Source organism: Neophocaena asiaeorientalis, unplaced genomic scaffold (assembly GCF_003031525.2).
Source record: "Neophocaena asiaeorientalis asiaeorientalis breed wild unplaced genomic scaffold, Neophocaena_asiaeorientalis_V1.1 scaffold635, whole genome shotgun sequence".
Taxonomy (NCBI): Eukaryota; Metazoa; Chordata; class Mammalia; order Artiodactyla; family Phocoenidae; genus Neophocaena; species Neophocaena asiaeorientalis.
In genome coordinates this window covers 1,645,667-1,667,295 of record NW_020174929.1, presented here as the reverse complement: position 1 = coordinate 1,667,295, position 21,629 = coordinate 1,645,667, and positions in this window count along the sequence as shown.

The following is a 21,629-nucleotide window of genomic DNA, read 5'->3' as shown; positions in this document are numbered from 1 at the left end:
TTTTCACACAAATAATACATAAAAAACAAAGGCAAAAAATAAAGCATTTTAAATCTTACAGTACAGTACCTTGAAAAGTACAGTAGTCCAGTACAACAGCTGGCATACAGGGGCTGCATCAAGTGAACAGGCAAGAAGAGTTACTGACTGGAGGAGGGAGGGGAGGTGGGAGATGGTAGAGCTGAAGGATGGGCAGCAATAGAAGATGGAGGGCAGGCTGCAATTTCACTCACGCTTGACATTGATGGCGCAGGTTCTGGTTCTTTGCTGGATTCAGTGCTGTCTAACCTCTTGAAAAAAACAATCTAGTGATGTCTGGGTAGTAGCTCTTTTTTTCTTGTTGAAGATGGAATGGTAGCACTGGATTGCATTCTGAACGGCTGCTGCAACCTTCGTGTACCATTCTATGTTCAGGTTCTGTGCCTGAGAAACTAACAGTGCCTCCTCAAATCAAGAAAATCCCATGCCATTTCCTGCGTCGTGAATCTCGGTTCTTCAGTTACTTCTTCCTCCTCTTGTCTCTCTTCGTCCTTTCTCTGTGCAAGTTTGCATCTTTGAAAGTTCACAACTTGAAAGTTTGTAAGTAGGGGACTTACTGTAATAGGTGCTTAACCTGGCATTAGGAACCAGGAAGATGGGCTCTAGAGATGGTACCCTCCCGCAGTTTGCTGGGCCTGATGTGAGAACCACACCCAACCCACAAACCCCATTCCCACCATCCATGATATACTTACCTTGTATACGTTTGAATCATCTGTTAAAAAACAAACAGCTGAGATAGGGACCTAGAATAAACAATGAGGGAAAATTATTTTTTTTGAAAAGATTTTTTTTAGTAACTTTTTAAAATCCCCCTCCTACTTTCCAGTTTGCACCTGCTTATCTGAGTATTAGAGAAATAGTCTACATTTTATTCATTGGAGGATACTTTAAATGGCCTAAATATTCAAGCGTCAAATACATACTCCAGTATGTACTTTTACTTAAACAATTTCATCTTTTTATTTCCCAACTTTTCCTCTTTTCTCACTGAAGTCAACAAAGCTGTTTATTTTCTCTGAACTTTACAAACCCATCTGTTCCTTCATGAATTATGTATTTCCTCTTGTGAATGTCTTCTCTCGCAATACTTCCTGTTCAATTCTACACTGCCTGCCATTGCATCTATAAAAGCTCAGCTATAGGAATTCTTACCTGAGACACAGCAAAACAAGTTTTTTATATATATATATATGTTCTTGCTTATATCTATGTTTCTGCCTAGTTGTATTATAGAGAGGGAGAAATTTTTTTCCAAATTGTTTTCTTTGTTTTTAATGTAATTTATTATGTATACATATATACACTATATATAAACATATATGATAGATACACATATATGTTATATATACATAGCACAGGTAAACATACATAATATGCATATTATATATACATGTATATATTTATAACACACTCATATAAACACACACACAGATACACACAGTTTAACAATCTGTTCACAATATTTCTGAAAATGTAAGTCAGCTCTTGCAAGCCAAGATGAGCCTGCCCAAGCACACCACTGATTCGACTACTCTGCTTCCAGTGAGTTGCTGCCACCCGGGGCTCAGATTCCCTGGGCATCTCCATTTGATAGAGATCAGAAATCCCTTTCCAAAGGCAAACCCTCTGTCCAGCGTGCCCAGACTCTTAAGGATGGTGAGTAAAGTACTTTCTAAAGATAGTGATGCTTCATCCTACTTTTTTATCCTTGATGAAGTAAGAAAAATCTGCATATAATACATGTAGCAGATAGTGAATTAGAAGCTATGAGAGAGACTCCATGTATTTAATATTCAACATTTCTGAGCTTACAGGATACCTCAGGTATTTAACGTGATGTGGTCTGATTGAATTATTAGCTGGAAACTCAACATTTTGTTTTTGTTTTATTTTATTTTGTGATGTCTTGCATCAGCATCTCACTTTCCAAAGGACAATTTATTTTATATAGCATGCTGACTATTAGGGACAGATAAGTTAATTTTTCTCTGTCATTTCTATTTTTTTTTTGCGGTACGCGGGCCTCTCACTGTTGTGGCCTCTCCCATTGCGGAGCACAGGCTCCAGCCGCGCAGGCCCGGCGGCCATGGCTCACGGGCCCAGCCGCTCTGCGGCATGTGGGATGTGGGATCTTCCCGGACCGGGGCACGAACCCGTGTCCCCTGCATCGGCAGGCGGACTCTCAACCTCTGCGCCACCAGGGAAGCCCTGTCATTTCTATTTTTAAAAAAGCCATTGATATGGTCAAAAGTAGTGAACTATGTTTAAGACAATCTGGTTCTCCCACTGACTCGCTGTGTTACCTTAGCAAGTCACCTGAAGCAATATTACTCCAATTATCACCAGGCAGGAGATTTCGTGGGAGAAGTCAAGGAGTACAGTGTATTCCTTAAATATTCCTTTCTCACTTCTTATTGGTGATAGCAATCTTTAAAGATAAAAAGATAGATACTCTAAAAGTAAATTTTTATGAAAATGCAAGCAAAGTTTAAAAAACCAAACATAAAAATAGAGCATAGAATGGAAATTATATGTTTAAATTAATACAAATAAAGTATTATATATTTACTTCTAAAATTAGAGCAAATAAAATAACGCCAGGTTTTCTTTGAAATGTGTATCACAGATGAGAAGGCAAAATAGTTTCCTTGAAACAAGAAGTTGATATTTTTATCTCAGACTCCTAGTTAAACATAAGAATAAAAAAAAAAATTGCACTCATTATACAGGAAAATGCTGGCAATTAAAATATAAAATAGAGCTTCAAACATTATTACTTTAGATACATATGAGTAAAAAAATGTATGTAAACAGAAACCAGGTATTTCATATGCTCATAAAGACCACCACGAAGAAATGTCCCAATGGTTTTGATTATGATCATCATCTTGGTCCATTCAGGCTGTCATAGCAAATTACCATAGACTGGGAAGTTTATAAACAACAGAATTTTATTTCTTATGGTTTTGGAGGCTGGAAGTCCAAGACAAGGAGCCAATATGGTCATAGTCTGGTGAGCACCCTCTGCCTGATTCACTGTGAATGCCTTCTGACTGTGTCCTCATATGGTGGAAGGGGCTAGGTACTTCTCTGGAGCCTCTTTTACGAGGCGCCAATCGCATCCAGAGGGCTTTGCCCTAATAACTTAAACACCTCCCAAAGGCCCCACCTCTAACAACGTCATCTTTGAGAGTTAGGATTTCAACACGAATTTTAGGGGGACACAAGCATTTCAGACTATAGCAATCATATTAATTTTAAAAAGATTTCCCGTAAATAGAAAAGTACTTAAAATATCTGTCACACACACACACACACACACACACACACACACACACACACACACTTAACAATACAGACTGCCAGACTCATTTTGGTTAATTTAAGCAGAAAATTTTGTAACACTTTGTTTAGTTTATTGGCAAGAACATTATAAATATTTGTTAAATGAATGACATATGCACTCATTGTTTTCTATTTCTGCATAACAAATTACCATAAATTCAGTGTTCTCTGCTCAGGGTCCCCACAGACAACAAGCTGTTTGCCAGGACTGGGTTCTTAGCAGGGTCTAGGGGTTCTTGTCCAAACTCATTCAGATGTTGGTAGAATTTATTTCCTTGCAGTTGCAGGATTGAGGTTCCTTTTTCTTCCTTGCTGTTGGCCCGGGGTTGCTCTTAGTTTGTAGATGCTGCCTTCAGGTGTTCCGTAGGCCTGCTCATACTTCCAGTCTCTCTGAATTCAGGAAATTCTCAGTTCCTTTTACGGGCTCACCTGAACAGATCAAGTCCACCCAGATAATCTCTCTTTTGATTAACTCAAAGTCCACTGATAAGAACCTGATCACAAGAGTGAAATCCCATCATATTCACAGGTTCTCCCACACTCAAGGGGAAGGAATTATATAAGAATGCATGCACCAGGGGGAAGGAATCTTGGCGACCAACTTGGAATTCTCTGGCTACTACAAAGTCTATTGTTAATAATGTGTTCTGCAACACTAATGTCTCTATAGAGAAATACTGCTCTTGACAAAGCAGATTTACCTCCCTTTCAGAAATTTTATTAATGGAGTTTGAAAGGCAAATCAGGTCCTTAGGTTGAAGAATCCTGATACCACAATAAATATGTACAGGAGATAGTCTCCCAGTCTTTCCCTAAGTGGCCTCCATCCAATATGCAAAGTAATTGTATATTGTAGAAAGAGGAATTTGAAGATCTTCCTAGAGCCGTTGGAAATAAAGTCTGAGCTAAGTTCAGCCAAAGAAAAGCAAAACATTATCATAACTCACCTGTTAAAGTGGGTTGAGGGCATAGACACCAGATGTTGCATGCCTGGATCCAGTTCATGTACAGTAGTAGATCAGCAGACCCTCTCTGGTCGTCCTCGTGGCTCCTGAGTGTGCTGACATCAATATGCTAAGCAGTTGAGAGAACCCTCATATTGGTTCCCTGTTCTGTGTGTGGGACTGAAACCGAGCAGGACGCTGTGGGGCTCCTGGGCACAGAAGCCTTTCCATGTACCCCGTTTTTTGTAGGGAACAGCCTCCAGCCAACATGACCTTCCTTGAGTTCCAAAGGGCAGATTCAAACAGTTGCTAGTCCAGGAAGGGAGGGGATGCAGAGACAAGGGAGGAGCAGCCAAGAAACAATAGTGCAACCTTGGGGCAGGTCCTGGTTCCGCCTCAAGGGACACACATAACAATGTCTTTAAGCTTTCTGTAGAATTAAAACCCAGCAAAAGGAAGATGTCAGCATTGTTCATACCAGAGACGACCACCTGAAGCCAGACTAAAGGAACCAGAGAGGCTCATCAAGAAGATTACTTGAGGACTTCTCTGGTTGCACAGTGGTTAAGAATCTGCCGGATAATGCAGGGGACATGGGTTTGAGCCCTGGTCCAGGAAGATCCCACATGATGCGGAGCAGCTAAGCCTGTGTGCCACAACTACTGAGCCCATGTGCCTACAGCCCATGCTCTGCAACAAGAGAAGCCACTGCAATGAGAAGCACGCGTGCCCCCGCTCACCATAACTAGAGAAAGCCTGCACGCAGCAACAAAGACCCAACAAAGCCAAAAATAAATAAATTTATTAAAAAAAAAAAAAAAAAGATTACCTGAGGCCAGATTAAAGGAACCACAGAAACTCATCAGGTTACTGGAGACCAGATTAGAGGTGCAGGCCCTGCACACACCCTAATTCTTATCGGCAACCCCACCCTTGAACCATTGCCATAAAACTCACCAAACTCCCTTGGGTTGGGACACATAGTTTTCGAGGGCAGGAGCCTGCTGGCTGTGTCCCCCTTTGCCTGGGAAATCAATAAAGCTGTTCTTTTCTACTTCACCCAAAACTCTGTCTCCGAGATTCGATTTGGCACTGGTGTACAGAGGCTGAGCTTTCGGCCTCAGAATGAGGACCATTATGAAAGAAAAGAATAAGCAGGAATCTTTGATACTGTTTCTTCCTCCTTGTCAGGCTAGTAAATGAGAAGCACAACTGCATTTCAAGTCAAACGGTAGAAATTAATGCCAAACTCAAAAGACTTTAAAAAATTAAGTTTTGTGATCCTCATTTATATCCTCATTTAATTCACCAATAGCCACATATAAGAAAATTCACATAGGTCATGGCAGGTGACAGTGGAGTTTCACACGTTTAACCAAGAGATAGAGCCATTCTCACGGCTGCTGTGCGAGATGTGGTATATTTCCTAGAACAGAGCAACATAGATTCTGCCCTTGATTTTTAGCTGTGGGAAACAAAATAAGGACCCCACAAAGATGTCTGTGTCCCCAGAACCTGTGAATATGTTAGGTTACCTGGCAAAGGAGAGTTAAGTTTGCTAAGCAGCAGATCTTAAAATAGGGAGATTATCTGAGTAACCCAATGTAATTGCAAGGGTCCTTAAAAGTAGAAGAGCAAAGATGAAGACAATCACAGAGATGGCAGAGTGAGAAGAACTTGGCCCAACACTGCTGGATCTAAAATGTGGAAGGGGGGAGCCACGTGCCAAGGAAAATGGGCAGAATCTAGAAACAGGAAAAGACAAGGTAAAGGAATTTCCTCTACTGCCTCCAGAAAGGAATGCCCTCCACCTGACATCTTAATCTCAGCTCAGTGACATCTGTGTCAGATTTCTGATCTACAGATGACAATTTCTGTTGTTTCAAGCCACTAAGTTTGTGGTAATTAGTCATAGCAGCAATGGAAAATTAATACAGTAGCTATTCATCTACATAATCTGCATTTCATTTCATTCCCCATCAGGAAAGAAAACAGTCCTGCTCTATACTGTGTTAACTCTGCTGCATTCTGTCAGAGTATAGTCTGAAGGGGGTCTCAATTACCTGAACATTCTGTGGGACATCTCTCTGATTCTTTGTTGAGGACTTAGTAAGCAAGAAGTAGTAAATACTCTGTATGACTTGGTAAGTTGAGGGCTTGCGAGACACATTCATAAAACATTCATAAAACTTTTGAAGTTTTATGCCACATTCGTAAAACTTTTGAAGGATCTGATGATCTGGTACATGCCAAGACATTGGAACTTTCTGCCACTAAGAAAGAGTCACTGTGCTTGGTAGATATTTTTGGATTTTTGGAAGAGCATATACCATACTTAGGAATATTGCTCTAATTCATTTATAGGGTGACTTAGAAGGCTGCCAATTTCAAATGGGGTACAGAGCAGAAGGTGCTGCATCAGATGTAGGCAACAGCAGGGGGCCCCAACCACCAGACTGTGGACCAGTGCCAGGGGTTGGGGAACCAGGCCACAGAGCAGGAGGTGAGCAGCGGGCGAGTAGGCAAAGCTTCATCTGCCGCTCCCCATTGCTCCCCATCGCTCCCCATCACTTGCATTACTGCCTGAGCCATCCCCCCCACACCCCCACCCCCGTCCGTGGAAAAATTATCTTCTACGAAACCAGTCCCTGGTGCCAAAAATGTTGGGGACCACTAGGCTACAGTACAAAGAGCTCTACCACTTGGGTCATGTGATCTAGTGGATTCGATGATGTTATAGAGCGGGAGTCAGCAAACTGTTTCTGCAAATGGCCAGATGGTAAATATTTTAGGCTTTGAGGGCCATTGGGTCTCTGTGACCACTACTAAATTCTGCTGATGTGCAGCTATTTAACCCTGTTATTGTACCAAAACTACTTTACTCCATGGTTATAGTCCAGATGCAGCCACAGATAATACATAAATGATAGGGCTGTGTTCCAATAAAATTTTAATTATAAAATCAGTCCCTGAGTCAGATTTGGCCCATGGGCTAGAGTATGCTGACCCCTGCTATAGAAAAGAATATTGCATAGAGTCTTTGGAATAATTGAATAAGAGAGTCACAGCACAGACCACTAGGGTTGTGGAATCTGACCTTCCCATGTTCAGTAGGGAAGTGCATACCACTTGTGTACAACCTCTGGATTGGGGGCCTTGTTGGAGGCTGAGTGTCTGATTGTGAAACATCAATGACTATGTGGTTGAAACTGTCCAGCATGTATTGATTATTGTTAGACCCATCACGTCATATGTTTTTGCAGTATTAGCGACAAACCACCATAAGTAGTGAAGAGTAGCAGAATATTCCACCCCAAAGTATGCCTCTTTGGCACAAGGATTATTTTTAGATTATCATGTTTGAGAAACTGCAGACACAAGAGAAGCTCTAAAAACAAGAATAGAAGTTGCCGTTTTGTAAGGGAAATTTACATTTATGAAGGAATCTCCATTTCTGAGGGTGTCTCCCTCTCTGTACCAGGAGAAGAATTAACTCTGTAACACCTGAAGCTCTTTATCAATGGAGAAGGCAATGACTTAACTGTATAACAAACGTTAGCCTTGTTTACCTTGCTTTTCCTTGTAACCTCCCATAGCCGCCCCCAAACACACACACCTTTCTTTCTTTTGTCTTTAGTTAAAGACTGTATTTAAGTGGGTGGCTTGGGCCATCTCAGGGACTTAGGCACTTTCCCTGAGTATCTCCTGTGTATGCATGAGTTATACATGTTAATAAACTTCTGTTTGCTTTTCTCTGTTAATCTGTGTTTTATTACAAGGGGTCTCAGTCAAGAACTCAGAAGGGCAGAGGGAAAATTACTTCTCCTCCCCTACTCAAGATATGAACTTTGAACTCCAGAGAGCAAAGAGAAAATGGAAGGAGAAGAAGGTTATAAAAGTAAGAATGGAAATGACCTGCTGTCGATTTCTTTTCTTCCTCTTATCCCTCCTTCCTTCCTGCCTTTGTTTCTTCACTTATACTTTTTTATATCCACTCTTCAATATTAATTAGCTATGGTCAAATAACAAAAAACTTTTTAGAAATTGTTACAGAACTGAACTTGGTCCAGATTTGGCAGCAAAGCCAATCTACTGACACCAGTTGTGGTGAAGGAAAGTACAGCATTTATTTGCAGGGCACCAAGCCAGGAGAATGGGTAGTTAATGCTCAAAAGACCTGAACTTCCAAATGGCTTTCGGGGAAGGGTTTGGAGTGAGGGTTGCAGCATGTGTGATCAGCTCATGGACATTCTTCTGATTGGTTGGTGGTAAGGTAATAGGGTGATGTTTAGAGAATATTAATCATTGACTTTCTGGTTCCAACCAGTCTGGGGTCTACATGTTTGTGGTCTGCATGTAGTCATCATCCTCCACTGGGTGAGGGTCTTAGTCTCACAGAACAACTCAAAGAGATGCATCAGATTGTTATTTCTATCCCTTCAGGAGGAACTAGGAGTCCTGTGACTATTGTTCAAGCTATTATTACTTCTCTTGCTGGACTGCTTTCCTTCATTTCTGCCTTTTCCACTTCTCTAATCATGTATTGCTTGAGTCTGCCCTTTGGGACTTGGGGAAAGCCAAACAAGCAGTGGAGGACATGGAGGGGCTTGTACCCAGGAAGACCCCACAGGTCCTGCTCAGTTTCACAATGAGTTTGATGTCCTTTATTCAAGGGAAAACCCGTGGATTGGATGAGTGCAGTGCCTCACAAGCAGTGGAGCATTCCCAAGGGATGTGTTAACCAAAATTTCAGAAACAGAGACCTGATTGAAATTAAAAGGTGTTTATTTGAGGCTTGTTAGGTTTGCAGTATGGCAGGCACAGATTGAAGAAGCACTTGAATTGTGTTCCCTCGGACTACAAAATGGGAGAGGCTTATAAAGGCAAAAAACTGCAAGGTTACAGAGAGTTACATGAGTTGTTTACCAAGAATTATAATTGGACCTGGCAAGAAGTGGGGATGCTGGATAAGAAAGAATTGGTTGGGGTCCGAAAAGCTTCCATAGTTATAAGGGGAGACCTTGAGACCACAAGGTTGCAGCTGGCAGGTGTTCTGAATACAGCTGGTGGTGTCCTTGAACGTGGTACAGTTCAGAGAAAGTTCAAGTTCTCAGTGGTACAGAGGCGTGCCTGAGACCAGATCCTCAATGGCTGCCTGACTTTATTTTTGTCCGCCTGAACTGTGATCACTCCTTCATAATTTAAATTTGTCATTGGATATATAGGAAGAGTGAGTTTTGTAAAGTGTTGGAAGTAGTATGCAGAAACAGGGCGTGAATGGCTAGGAGGTCAGGGGTTTCCTTAAAAGCTAGCAGGCCAATCAGGAAATAAGAGAGTATTTGGTTTAAGTTGGTTGGCTGGGGTTGCATATCTGACCTTATTTAGAACCAGGAAATCATTACAGATTTTTGGCAGTTGGGGATTAGCTGCCAGGTTACACGCACTGCATTTCTAGTCAAGGGGAGCATTTACAGGGACACTAGAGTTACCTACGTTTCAGTCTTCTGACATAGCACCCCAGGTAGGAGCAGCTCTATCTTGGGCTTAGAAATCTATTTCAACACTACGTTCTGAGTATATATGGAGTGTCTCTCAGTGAGTGAAACAGACATTAAGTATCAAAACAGTTAAATATATATTTAACTGTTTTGTATATAAATTGTCCTAAGTGGTATTAAATTGTCCTAAGTGGTATTAAAGAAAACAATAGTACTAAGAGACAAATGTGAAAACCACTTTAAAAGCAGGTTTCTCTGCAAAAGTATCATTTAAGAAAATGCTAAGAAATATTATGAAAAATTAGAGGAAGGCAGCAGTGCATCCTGAAATTGAGTTTTCAAGGGGAAAAAAAAGAAGCCAGGAAAACAGTTCTTAAGGTTCAGAAGAGCTTGGTATGTTCAAGGAATTGAAAAAAGGCTAAAATAAATGATCAGTATGCAGGGACAGGAGGGAAATTTGAGGTAAGAGAGGTGAACAGGAGGCAGATACATTTTACTATCATTTATGGCATGTGTTCTCAACCAGGGCAACAGTGCCCCCAAGGGGACGAAAATTGGTTCTGGGTTGGAAAGGAGGTGAATCTTACTCTGTAAAGCACAGTGACATACACATATAGTAAGTAAACAGATATAGATTATATCTATGGTGTTAAAATTTAATGCAGAGGCTGTGATTAGGAAAAAAAAAGTCTAAAAAAAAGCTTTCTACGGGCTGAAAATGAAAATAAGTTTGAGAATCACCAACTTAGGGTAACACTAGTCCTGTAAGAAATAAATCTCCAATTTCAGTGGCTTAACATAATAGAACTGCATTTCTCACAAATTTATTCATGTGGCTCTTTCTTCCACTTGACGATTCAGGCACTCAGACTGCTTCTAAATTTTGGCTCAGACAGTCTGCTCTGGGCTCAAAATCCAGGATCTTGCTGTCAGGTATAATCATATACCCTTATCCCCTCACCCATCCACTATACAGCTACAGAGCAAGGACAAGAGATCCATTATATGGAAAAAAACACCTGGACATTCAGAGAAGGGAATCCTGTGGGAAGGTACCACAAAGACCTGCCCTGATAGAGGTGGAAAATTTACTTGATTAGATCACAATTCTGCTCTTGGAAACTAATGACCCAGAACTTTGTTCTCTATGAACCTTGACTATGTTCTGCACAGTTTTTCCTTCTTCATTTTCCTGTAGAGTCACAGGTAGGGTGAATGTTTCTTATATATTCCATGCTGGTAACTTTGGCAGACTGCTCTCTGCTTCGGTAAGTTTTGGGATCTGGTGGCAGTTTAAGGGACAAATGTCAAAGGCTTTCTATGCTGGGATTTGGTTTCTTCGGCGATAAAATTCCCTATGACTTGGGGAGGTTTTTGCTTCTAGCCAGTTCAGAGTACCAGGAACCATGCCAAAATTCTTTCTTAGAAATCGTTCTCAAGCCTGTCTTTTCTTGATTCCTCTCCCCATACCCTTTACTCTATGGAACTTTTAGGCCTTGACATTACAGCTTATATAACCTGGCAGATGAGTAAACAGAATCACTCCTTTGGGTGCCTACTAAAATGGACTGCCTTAAGCACTCATCAGTGCTGGTTTCCACAAGTATTTTCAGGAGTCCACATGTGTGTACTGTCCAGCCACTCACATTTGTCAGTCTCTCATTTTTTGGTCAAATTAATGCACACCTCCCACCACTATCACAAATAAATCCCAATATTTCTGTGAGTTAGTATACTAAAAAATAATTTCTCTCTTATCTAACAGAACAACCAATTTTTCCTGTTATCCTGGGGGCTGTCTTTCATGAAGTGATTGAGAGAAACAGTTCCTTTCATTGCATTCTTCTGCCTAATAGAGGTAAAAAAAAAAGGGCGGGGGGAGAGAACATGCATACAATTTTCTCCTCTCTCTTGGCCCAGAAGTGACACATATCACCTTGTTGAGAACTATGAAAGGTCTGAGTTTTCCCTACTTGTAACTTCACAGGTTAGACTGCCACAACTTCATGGGTACAGACAGAAGGCACAAAATTCCTGAGTCAGAAATGATGGACAGTCTATTACTTACCCCAAAGCAGGTAAAGGGTCTGGAGCCATCCTCTGCAGTTTTCAGTAGAATTATCAACGATATTGATGATCAAATTGTGTTTGTCACCTGGTGATGATTTGTAGACCTAGCAGTCTATAAAATTTTTCGAGCTGCACTGCAGGATCTTAGTTCCCTGGCCAGGGATGGAACCTGTGCCCCCTGCAGTGGAAGATTGGAGTCCTAACCACTGGACCGCCAGGGAATTCCCAGCAGTCAATAAAATTTAAGATGCTAGCAACAGTCTGAGAACAGATGTTAGGGTTCTCTAAAGAAACAGAACCAACTGGATATATAGAGATATATAAGAAGAGATTTATTATGGGAAATTGGCTTACATGATTATAGAGGCTGCAAAGTCCCACAGTCTGCCATCACCAAGCTGGAAGCCCAGGAAAACCAGGGGTTTACTTCCAGTCCAAGCCTGGAGGCCTGAGAACCAGGGGAGCCAGTGGTGACACCCTTGTCCAGATCTGAAGGCCTGAACCCCTGAGAACCAGGAACGCTGATGTCCAAGGAGAGGAAAAGATGGTGTCTCAGCACAAGCAAGGATAGTGAACTTGCTCTTCATCCCCCTTTTGTTCTTCTCAGATGCTCATCCAATTGGATGGTGCCCACCACGTGTGCAGGGCATCTCCTTTGTTCAGTCTCCTGGCTCACATGGTAATCTCTCCCAGAGACGCCTTCACATACACATGCAGAAGTAATGTCTTACCAGCTGTCTGAGCATCCCCTGACCCAGTCAGGTTTATACATACAACTAACCATCACAGAGCATATCAAGGCATTTTTCTTCATAAGAAAAGTTCCTTGGGTTGTCAGAAAGATAAAAAAAAATAATGTCCTTTTTTCTCCCTCCCTCTTAGGGTCTGTGTTGTTCCTTCCCAAAACGCTGAGGCTTTCCTTCCTTCATCACCCTTGTATTAGGTTTCTATGCTGTATAACACATTTTTACAAATTTAGCAGCTTAAAACAGCTGCCACTTATTATTTCACAATTTCTGTAGGTCAGGAGTCTGGGCATGGCTTAACTGATCCTCTGCTCAGGGTTTCATCAGCTGAAGTTCAGGTATTGGTCAGGGCTGTGGTATTATCAGAGGCTTGACTGAGGGAAAGTCTGCACCCAAGATCCCTCAAATAATTAGAAGAATTTATTTCTTTGTGGCTGTAGGACTAGGACTTTAGTTTCTTACTGGCAGCTACCTCAGCAACTAGAGGTTACCCACAGCTCTTGAAACCACCGTTCCTGGGAATTCCCCGGTGGTCCAGTGGTTAAGATTTCATGCTTCCACTGCAGGGAGCCCTGGTTGAATTCCTGGTCGGGGAACTAAGATCCCACGAGCTGTGGCATGGCCAAAACCAACCAAACAAACAAAAAATACCCACTGTTCCTTGCTACACAGTAGCTCACTTCTTCAAGGCCAGCAACATGTGGATATCACAATATAATCACAGGAGTGATATCTCATCACCTTTGCCATATAAGGTTGTAAAATAATCATGGGATGACATCACCTTTGCTGTCACAATGCCCATGATCAATGGAAAGAGATTATACAGGGGAATGTACACCAAGAGGAAGGAATTATTGAGTGAGCATCATCCTGTAGTCTGTGTTCCCAGAGTCTGTTTTCTGCCCCTCAATGATTTGTGTCCATCCTTACATGCAACATACATTCAGTGCCTCAAGGTTGTTATTCATCCACCAAACCCAAAGTCCAAAATCTCATCGTCTAAATAAGGTCCAGGTGCAGAAGAGACTCCTGGTTGTAATGTGAGGCAATTCTTTGTTCCTAGGGCATAATTCTTCTCCATCTGTGCACCTGCAAAGCTAGAGGCAAGCCGTCAACATCCACAACACCAATATAAAATGGTGAGAATAACATAGAATAAGAGCTAAAGACTGTGTGAAAGGGAAAAAATAATTTTTTCTCTACTCTTTTTAGTTCTGAGACATCCCTCCCCCATAATAAAAGATTAACAAGAGAAAAAATAAATAGACGTTTTATTAGCATGTATACTTCATGTATACATGGGAGATACCCAGGAAAACTAATTCCCTGAATTGGCCCAAGCCACCAGCTTAAATATCATCTTCAGCTAAAGACAGAAGAAAGAAAAAGGGGAGGGGAGAGGAAATTCAAGGGAAGGCCAGTGCAGAAAATGTTTGGTAAACAAAGGTTGCCCTGCCCTGCAGATAAGTCTCTCAGGTGAAAAAATTATCTCTGTAAATAGCTGTCTTCCTGATGCCAAAAACTCGGCCTCTGTGCATCGATACCAAATCGAATCTTGGAGACCAAGTTTTGGGTGAAGTAGAAAAGAATAACTTTATTGCTTTGTCAGGCAAAGGGGGACACAGTGGGCTCCTGCCCTCAAAAACTGTGTGTCCCAACCTGGGGGGATTTGGTGAGGAGTTCTATAGCAATGGTTCAAGGGTGGGGTTGCTGATAAGGATTAGGGCTTGGGCAGGGCCTGCACTTCTTTAATCTGGCCTCAGGTGGTCTTCTCTGGAATGAAGAATGCTAACATCTACCATTTGGTGGGGATTTTAGTTCTGCAGAAGAGCTCAAAGATATTGTTATGTGTGTATCCCTTGAGGCAGAACCAGGACCTGCCCCAAGCCTGCACTATTGTTTCTTGACTGCTCCTCCCTTGTCTCTTCCACCCCTCCCTTCCCTGATTAGCAACTGTTTGAATCTGCCCTTTGGAACTCAGAGAAGGTCATGGAGACTGGAGTCTGTTCCCTAAAAACAAGAAATGGGGGACACAGACAGGCTTCCATGCCCAGGAGCCCCACAGGGTCCTGCTCGGTTTCATTCCTAGTAGAGAACCCCTTTCTAATGTAAAAATTGTTTATAAATGTAGATTTCCTTTAGTAAAGGGTAACCTCTCTGTTTTCAGAGTTTCTCCTGTGTCTGCAGTTTTTCAAAAAAGTCAGATCAAAATGATCCTTATGCCAGAAAGTCATGTTTTGGGGTGGCATATTCTGCTATGCATCAACAGTCAAAAAGGAGGGACACTGGGAGGTACAAAGGGGCCAATGGTTCAGCAGTTCTGAAATACAGCTGGGCAAACGTTTCTGCATTTCTTTTTTTTTTTTTTGCGGTACGCTGGCCTCTCCCTGTGTGGCCTCTCCCGTTGCGGAGCACAGGCTCCGGACGCGCAGGCTCAGCGGCCATGGCTCACGGGCCCAGCCGCTCTGCGGCATGTGGGATCTTCTCGGACCGGGGCACGAACCCGTGTCCCCTGCATCGGCAGGCGGACTCTCAACCACTGGCGCCACCAGGGAAGCCCAATAAAGTATTTTCTTTTTTTTGTGGTATGTGGGCCTCTCACTGTTGTGGCCTCCCGTTGCGGAGCACAGGCTCCGGATGCGCAGGCTCAGCGGCCATGGCTCACGGGCCCAGCCGCTCCGCGGCACGTGGGATCTTCCCGGACCAGGGCACAAACCCGTGTCCCCTGCATCAGCAGGCAGACTCTCAACCACTGCGCCACCAGGTAAGCCCTGCATTTCTTGATTAGTTTTCAAAATCTGGGGTTAACCCTCCGTCATTCAGCTCCACTCTTTGATTTCCTCCTTTTTGATAGAAGGTTGCACACTTCTCAAGCTGAATTATTTTATCAGCCTGCTTCCTGCCAGCAGAATTTTGGAGATCTGACAACTTCTTTTCATCTTACACTCTTTCTGCCCCTTTCAGTCCAATGATCAGTGGGGTTTTGTGTTTTTTTTGAAATAAACTTCTTAAAAACTTTGTAGGACTTCCCTGGACTTCAATGGAGTTAACTCCATTTGACAAAATCCATCTCTACAGATCTTTCCAAATTGTTGCCTTCTCTGTTTTAGCTTCCTGTGGAGACGGATAAGGGTCAGTGCCCTTAAGCCTCCTGGAGGCCTATGGTTTGATTAAGAGGATCTAAGAGGCACACCCTTAATCTTTTCAAAGGTTTTTTGTGTGAGAATAGATACTTTTGTTAGACCCAAACGGTCTGCGAGAGATTCCAACTCGCCCAAGAACCGCCAAGAGTCGAGAGTCATTGCAACACGCAAGAGGTTTATTAGGAGCCGATGCACCGGGGTTCCCTGAACCTCACGCAGGAGGCCGATGGGGAACCCCTAAAAGCGGAATCACATACTTTTTATAGGTTTATTTACTCATAGGGCGGGTATATTCTCACAATGATTGGGTAAATATGGTGACTTTTGAATTCATTGGCTTAGGAACTTTTGCCCCACCTTCTGGCCGTTACAGTTGTTTGTTCATTATGGCGGTTAGGGCGTATACCTGTTACGGGCAACTGGAAAATTACCCGCTGGCTGGAAAGTCCCCGTCAACTGAAAAACTCCAAGAATTGGTTTCGATAGGGAGAAGAATTGGTTTCGATAGGGAGAAGGAGTGGCGCAAGAGGTTGGTTTACGGGAACAAGTGAGGGGGTGGAAAGTCCCTAAAGGCCCCACACTTTTTTGCTGAAGTTTTAGCAGAAGTTTATGTAGTCACCATCCTTGGCTTTTTCCCTATGCCAGGATTTCAGAAGTGATGCCTGAACTGCAGCATCGTTTGCCATCTGAGCATGTGAGGATTTCCAAATTCATCAAGTCCTGGATCCTTTTTGTTGACCAGTTTACCCTCAGTTTCTCTCACTTGTAGTTTTATTATAAGCAGAAGGAAGAAACCAGGTGGCACATTTACCACTTTGCTTGGAAATCTCCTCCGCTAAACAAACAAGTTCATCACTTACAAGTTCTGCTTTCTGCTAACATTGGTAGACAACTTTGCTAAGCTTTCTGTCACCACATACATAAAGAGGCGGAGTTGCTGGGGATCTGTCTGCTACAGTATCTGTCTGCTACAACACAAATCCCTTTCCAGTACCTATAACTGAATCTTATTATGTTTTTTTTTTACCCAGCCATTCCCTACTCACACCCAAACCTCCTCTAGTTGCTGGACCCCCAGGTTGGGAAGCCTGATGTGGGGCTCAGAACCTTCACTCCAGTGGGTGGACTTCTGTGGTATAAGTGTTCTCCAGTTTGTGAGTCACCCACCCAGCAGTTACGGGATTTGATTTGATTGTGATTGCACCCCTCCTACCGTCTCGTTGTGGCTTCTCCTTTGTCTTTGGATGTGGGGTATCTTTTTTGGTAAGTTCCAGTGTCTGCCTGTCAATGATTGTTCAGCAGTTAGCTGTGATTCTGGTGTTCTCGCAAGAGGGAGTGAGAGCACGTTCTTCTACTCTGCCATCTTCCAATCTCTTCCATCCTTCTACTCAACCAGATGAACTTCTAATGCTTTCAGTACATGCACACTTCCATACTGTAGAGCAAAGTCCTCATTGCCAACATTATTTCAGCTTAGGAGTTCCCTGGGTCAGTAACCACAATGGCATTACCTTTCATATGGGACTGTGGAGATGGCCACCCCATCTTCCTGATAATACCTCTTCCTCCACTCACCCAGATAAGAGTGAAAATGACCAAGGCACCATCTGACCAGTTTTTTTCAGTCATATTTCTCACCACTCAGCCTCTAAACTTTTTTTAACAGGCAGGGCACTGCTGTCCCTTAGTCCTCCCCACATTCAACAAGTGGTTGACAACACTCCCAGGTAATCATATTCCAGGTAATCATATCACTGATCTCAGAGTGTGAGGTCATTGTCCTTCCTCTTTCAGCAGCACTCCTCCATAGACAAAACCATCAAGAACTGTGAACAGTTTGAGATTTTACCCTACCTGCTGGTTAATCAGAGAAGGGGACCAGAATATGCAACCCTAAAACATGTCACTTTGGCGTAAGGATTATTTTGAGCTAAAGACAACAGAGGAACAGCAGACACAGGAAAAGCTCTAAAAACAGAGCAAACACTTTCTTTTTGTAAAGAAAATTTACATTTATAAAGGAAATTTAAATTTGTAAACATGTCTCCTTCTCCTGTGCCAGGAAGAGGAAAACATCCTGGGGACACGATCATCTGAGATGGTGCTAGATTCTTATGCGCCCAGACTTTCCAATGTGAGGAAATTCTCTCAAGGCTCTTGGCAGGTGAAATGGTGCATTCTACTTCTAATCAATTAGATTTAAGATTTTTAGTTTCAAAAAATCATTTACAAAAACATGAAAATATTCTTACTTTTATATTCTCAATTTATTGATAATATTTCATGATGTCCATGTATCATATGTAGATTATACTGAGGTACTATCATTTATCTTGAAACTTTATCATGATAAACATAATGGTTAGCTATATATTATTAAAACTCAATTATTTATTATTTAAAATAAAATTAAAATTGATTCATGAAGTCATTTGAACTACTACCATATTCTAGGACACCAGCTTTTGCTATTTTTTTTCCGTTTTTGGTTATGGACTCACACTAATCCTCAGAGCTCCTTGAAACCAATTAAATGTGTCTGTGAATGGCTAGCAAAACACCAGCTTGAAATGAAAATTTGTTAGCAGCATAGTTCTTATAGCCTGACTAACCAGCTATAGATTATCATAAACATTGACTATAATTTTAAAACAGAAAAATCAATTACACCTTTCATGACTCTAAAATATATTCATAGGTAAGGCAGTATACCCTGTCTAAAGCAACAAGAAATCAAGTCATCTTCCTCAGCCTTCCATTCAGAGGTGGGTAAGATTTAATTAACATTAAATCTTAATGTTGGTGAGATGTAGGTAAGAACATAGCCTTTGGAGTCAGACAGCCATAGGGATGAGTCATATCTGCTCTCGCTGTTTGGCCATAAACAAGTTACATAATCTCTCTGTTAAAAAAAACGCAAACATTCAGCTGAGTAAATTTTAAAGATTTTATTGACTTTATTCAGTGATTCATGAATGGGGCAGCATCTAATCTGGCTGATAGAAAGGGGGGCCAAGGAGCTGTATAAAGTGAAAGACTTTTATGGGCAGAATGGAGCAGTAACAAGGAAGTTATAATAAGCAAAAAGCAGGTTGGTTATTGCAAGGATACTTTCCTTTGGAGGTTGGCAGGGGTCTATCAGGCAGATTAACTAACTAGTGTTGATCAGGTGATTTCTGATTGACTGGTTTTAAGATTCTATTGAAGCAGAAACTGTAATTAGGTTAAGTCTTAACTTGGTGACACAGGGTTTAGCATAAGCAACTCCATTCTGGGTCTGCTGTCTTGTTTTTAACATCTCTAAGTCTTGCTTTCTTCTTCTATATTATGGAAATAATACTGGCAACTCCTTCATGGGTTCTTGATAGGGTAAATGAGATAAAGTATGTGAAGTTTTAACTCAGTGCCTGAAATATAGTACACACACAATTAATGTTTGCTTTTTTAAAAATAGTTTATCAAGTATGTGTTAAGATTATGATGCTTCCCACCATAATGCAAATGTCCTAATTTTATATTAGCTAGGTTCACGTGTCTTTGGAATAAACCCTAAAAAGTAGAGATTTCTTAATTTTTAAAAACCTTCTAGAGAAAAAGTTTAAAGTCAGGCACACAGGGCATCAGTGGATTAAGCAGCTAGGATTCAAAGGGAGTTCTAATCTAGGCATCCTAGATGAAGATTCATGCAAAAAAATACTGGAAGAACATGGGAACACAGTATGCATACTATGTCAGTCTGCTTGGGTTAATGTAACAAAATACTACAGACTAGGTAGTTTAAGCAACAGACATTGGTTTCTCACAGTTCTGAAGGCTGAGAAGTCCAAAATCAAGGTGTTGGCAAATTCAGTTCCTGGCGAAGACCCTCTTTCTGGCTACTACATAGCTTCCTTCTTGCTGTGTCCTTACGTGGTGCAATGTGAGAGTTCTGATCTTTCTTCCTCTTCTTATAAGGGCGCTAATCCCAGCATGGGACGCCATCCTCATGACTTCATCTAAACCTAATTACCTCCCCAAAGCCCCACCTCCAAAACCATCACACTGGGGAGCTAGAGCTTCAGCATATGAATTTTGGTTGTGGGGAGAGGAATAGAAACATTTAGTCCAAATACACAGTCTGGTAACTTACATTTTTCTATTTAACGAAGTGTCATGAGCATTTAATAAATGTTCTCTGAAAACATGAAAAAAAATTCTGGAAAAAGACATGGCTCAGGGAGTGGGGTAAAAGTCTGGAAGCATTTAGTCAAATTTGTTACAGAGGGGTGCATGAATTAGGGCTGGATTTCAAGTGGTTTGAGAAATTCAACTGGTTTGAAGTTTGTGATCAAGTTGTTGTTTTAACAAGACATGACACTGGTAGCCAAGATCAAGAGGCAAAAAGTCCATCAAGCAGGCAGGACACCTACTATGTAGGTCAGGTACAATAACTAAAGCCCAGTGCTTGTGTGAACACATTTTGGGGCTACAGTTATCCCAAACACAGGTCTTGGGAGTGGTAGACTTTGAGCAGTAAAGGTCCATTAAGAGGAAGGAGACCGTGGCTTGCTGTTATGCAGTGCTATAGAATTGCCATGCATGTAGTCTGAGAATTGGGTATGTTGAAACCTCCACTTGAGCCAAGCACTCTCAGACAGACAGCACTCTTGCTGTGAAAATATGATCTGTCCAAACTTCCAGCTCCAGGAACATGGCATACAGGTCATGATTTCCAGTTTGTGGTGTATATTTCTTTTTGGATCCATGACTTTCTGTTGATTAAGGAGGAAAAAAATAAAATTTCTTTCAGTTTGTTAAGGAAGCAGTTGTTACTGTAAATGACAATGCATCACAATCTTCAGGCTAAAACAGTTCTGATATGAGACATGATCACTTATTTAAATTTATATTGTGACTGTTGTCCTAAAAGATGTGGCTATGCACATAAACAGTAATTCATTTATTTCTTTTGATATTTATACTGTCTTATCCTCATAGGCATAATATTATGCTACTATATTTGCTCTAAAAGTTGAATACATTTATATATTAATATATATATATATATATATTTTGAGGAAAAATTAAAGAAGGCTAAAGATTCATGTTTTAATGTGAGCATAGTTGAAAGGAAAGTAAGTATTCATGTATCTGTTATATATAATTTATGAGATCTTTTTGAGCAAGAAATATTAGTTTATAGGTCCTGCCTTATAGATTTATAAATATCATTCTTACTTTCTAGATATAAAATCCCTATTCTCACAGACAGTTTTACAGGAATGTAAAATACATAATGTCATAAATTGGAGAAAATCCAACAATAACTATAATATGCACCTGTTTTACCTAGAGCAACATTGGGAAAAAGAAAATGACTGAAAAATAAAAGGTATCCTCTTTGCGTTTGACCCTCAAATCTCATCTCTAATTTCAGAAATACTCTTTAGCTATTTCTTTTTTTTTTTTTTTCTTTTTGCGGTATGCAGGCCTCTCACTGTTGTGGCCTCTCCCGTTGCGGAGCACAGGCTCCGGGCGCGCAGGCTTAGCGGCCATGGCTCACGGGCCCAGCCGCTCCGTGGCATGTGGGATCTTCCCGGACCGGGGCATGAACCTGTGTCCCCTGCATCGGCAGGCGGACTCTCAACCACTGTGCCACCAGGGAAGCCCTCCTTTAGCTATTTCTAAATTGAATCTCCTCTTAGATAAATGTCAAGATTTAACAATAAATTTGATTTTAGGCTTCATCTTAATTTTACCTGAAACTGTTTTAAGGTTTTGTCAGCCCCTAGATCTTCTAAGAAAATATGAAATTTTAATACTATCTAGGTGCAAGGTATAAGACTTGGATGAAAAATT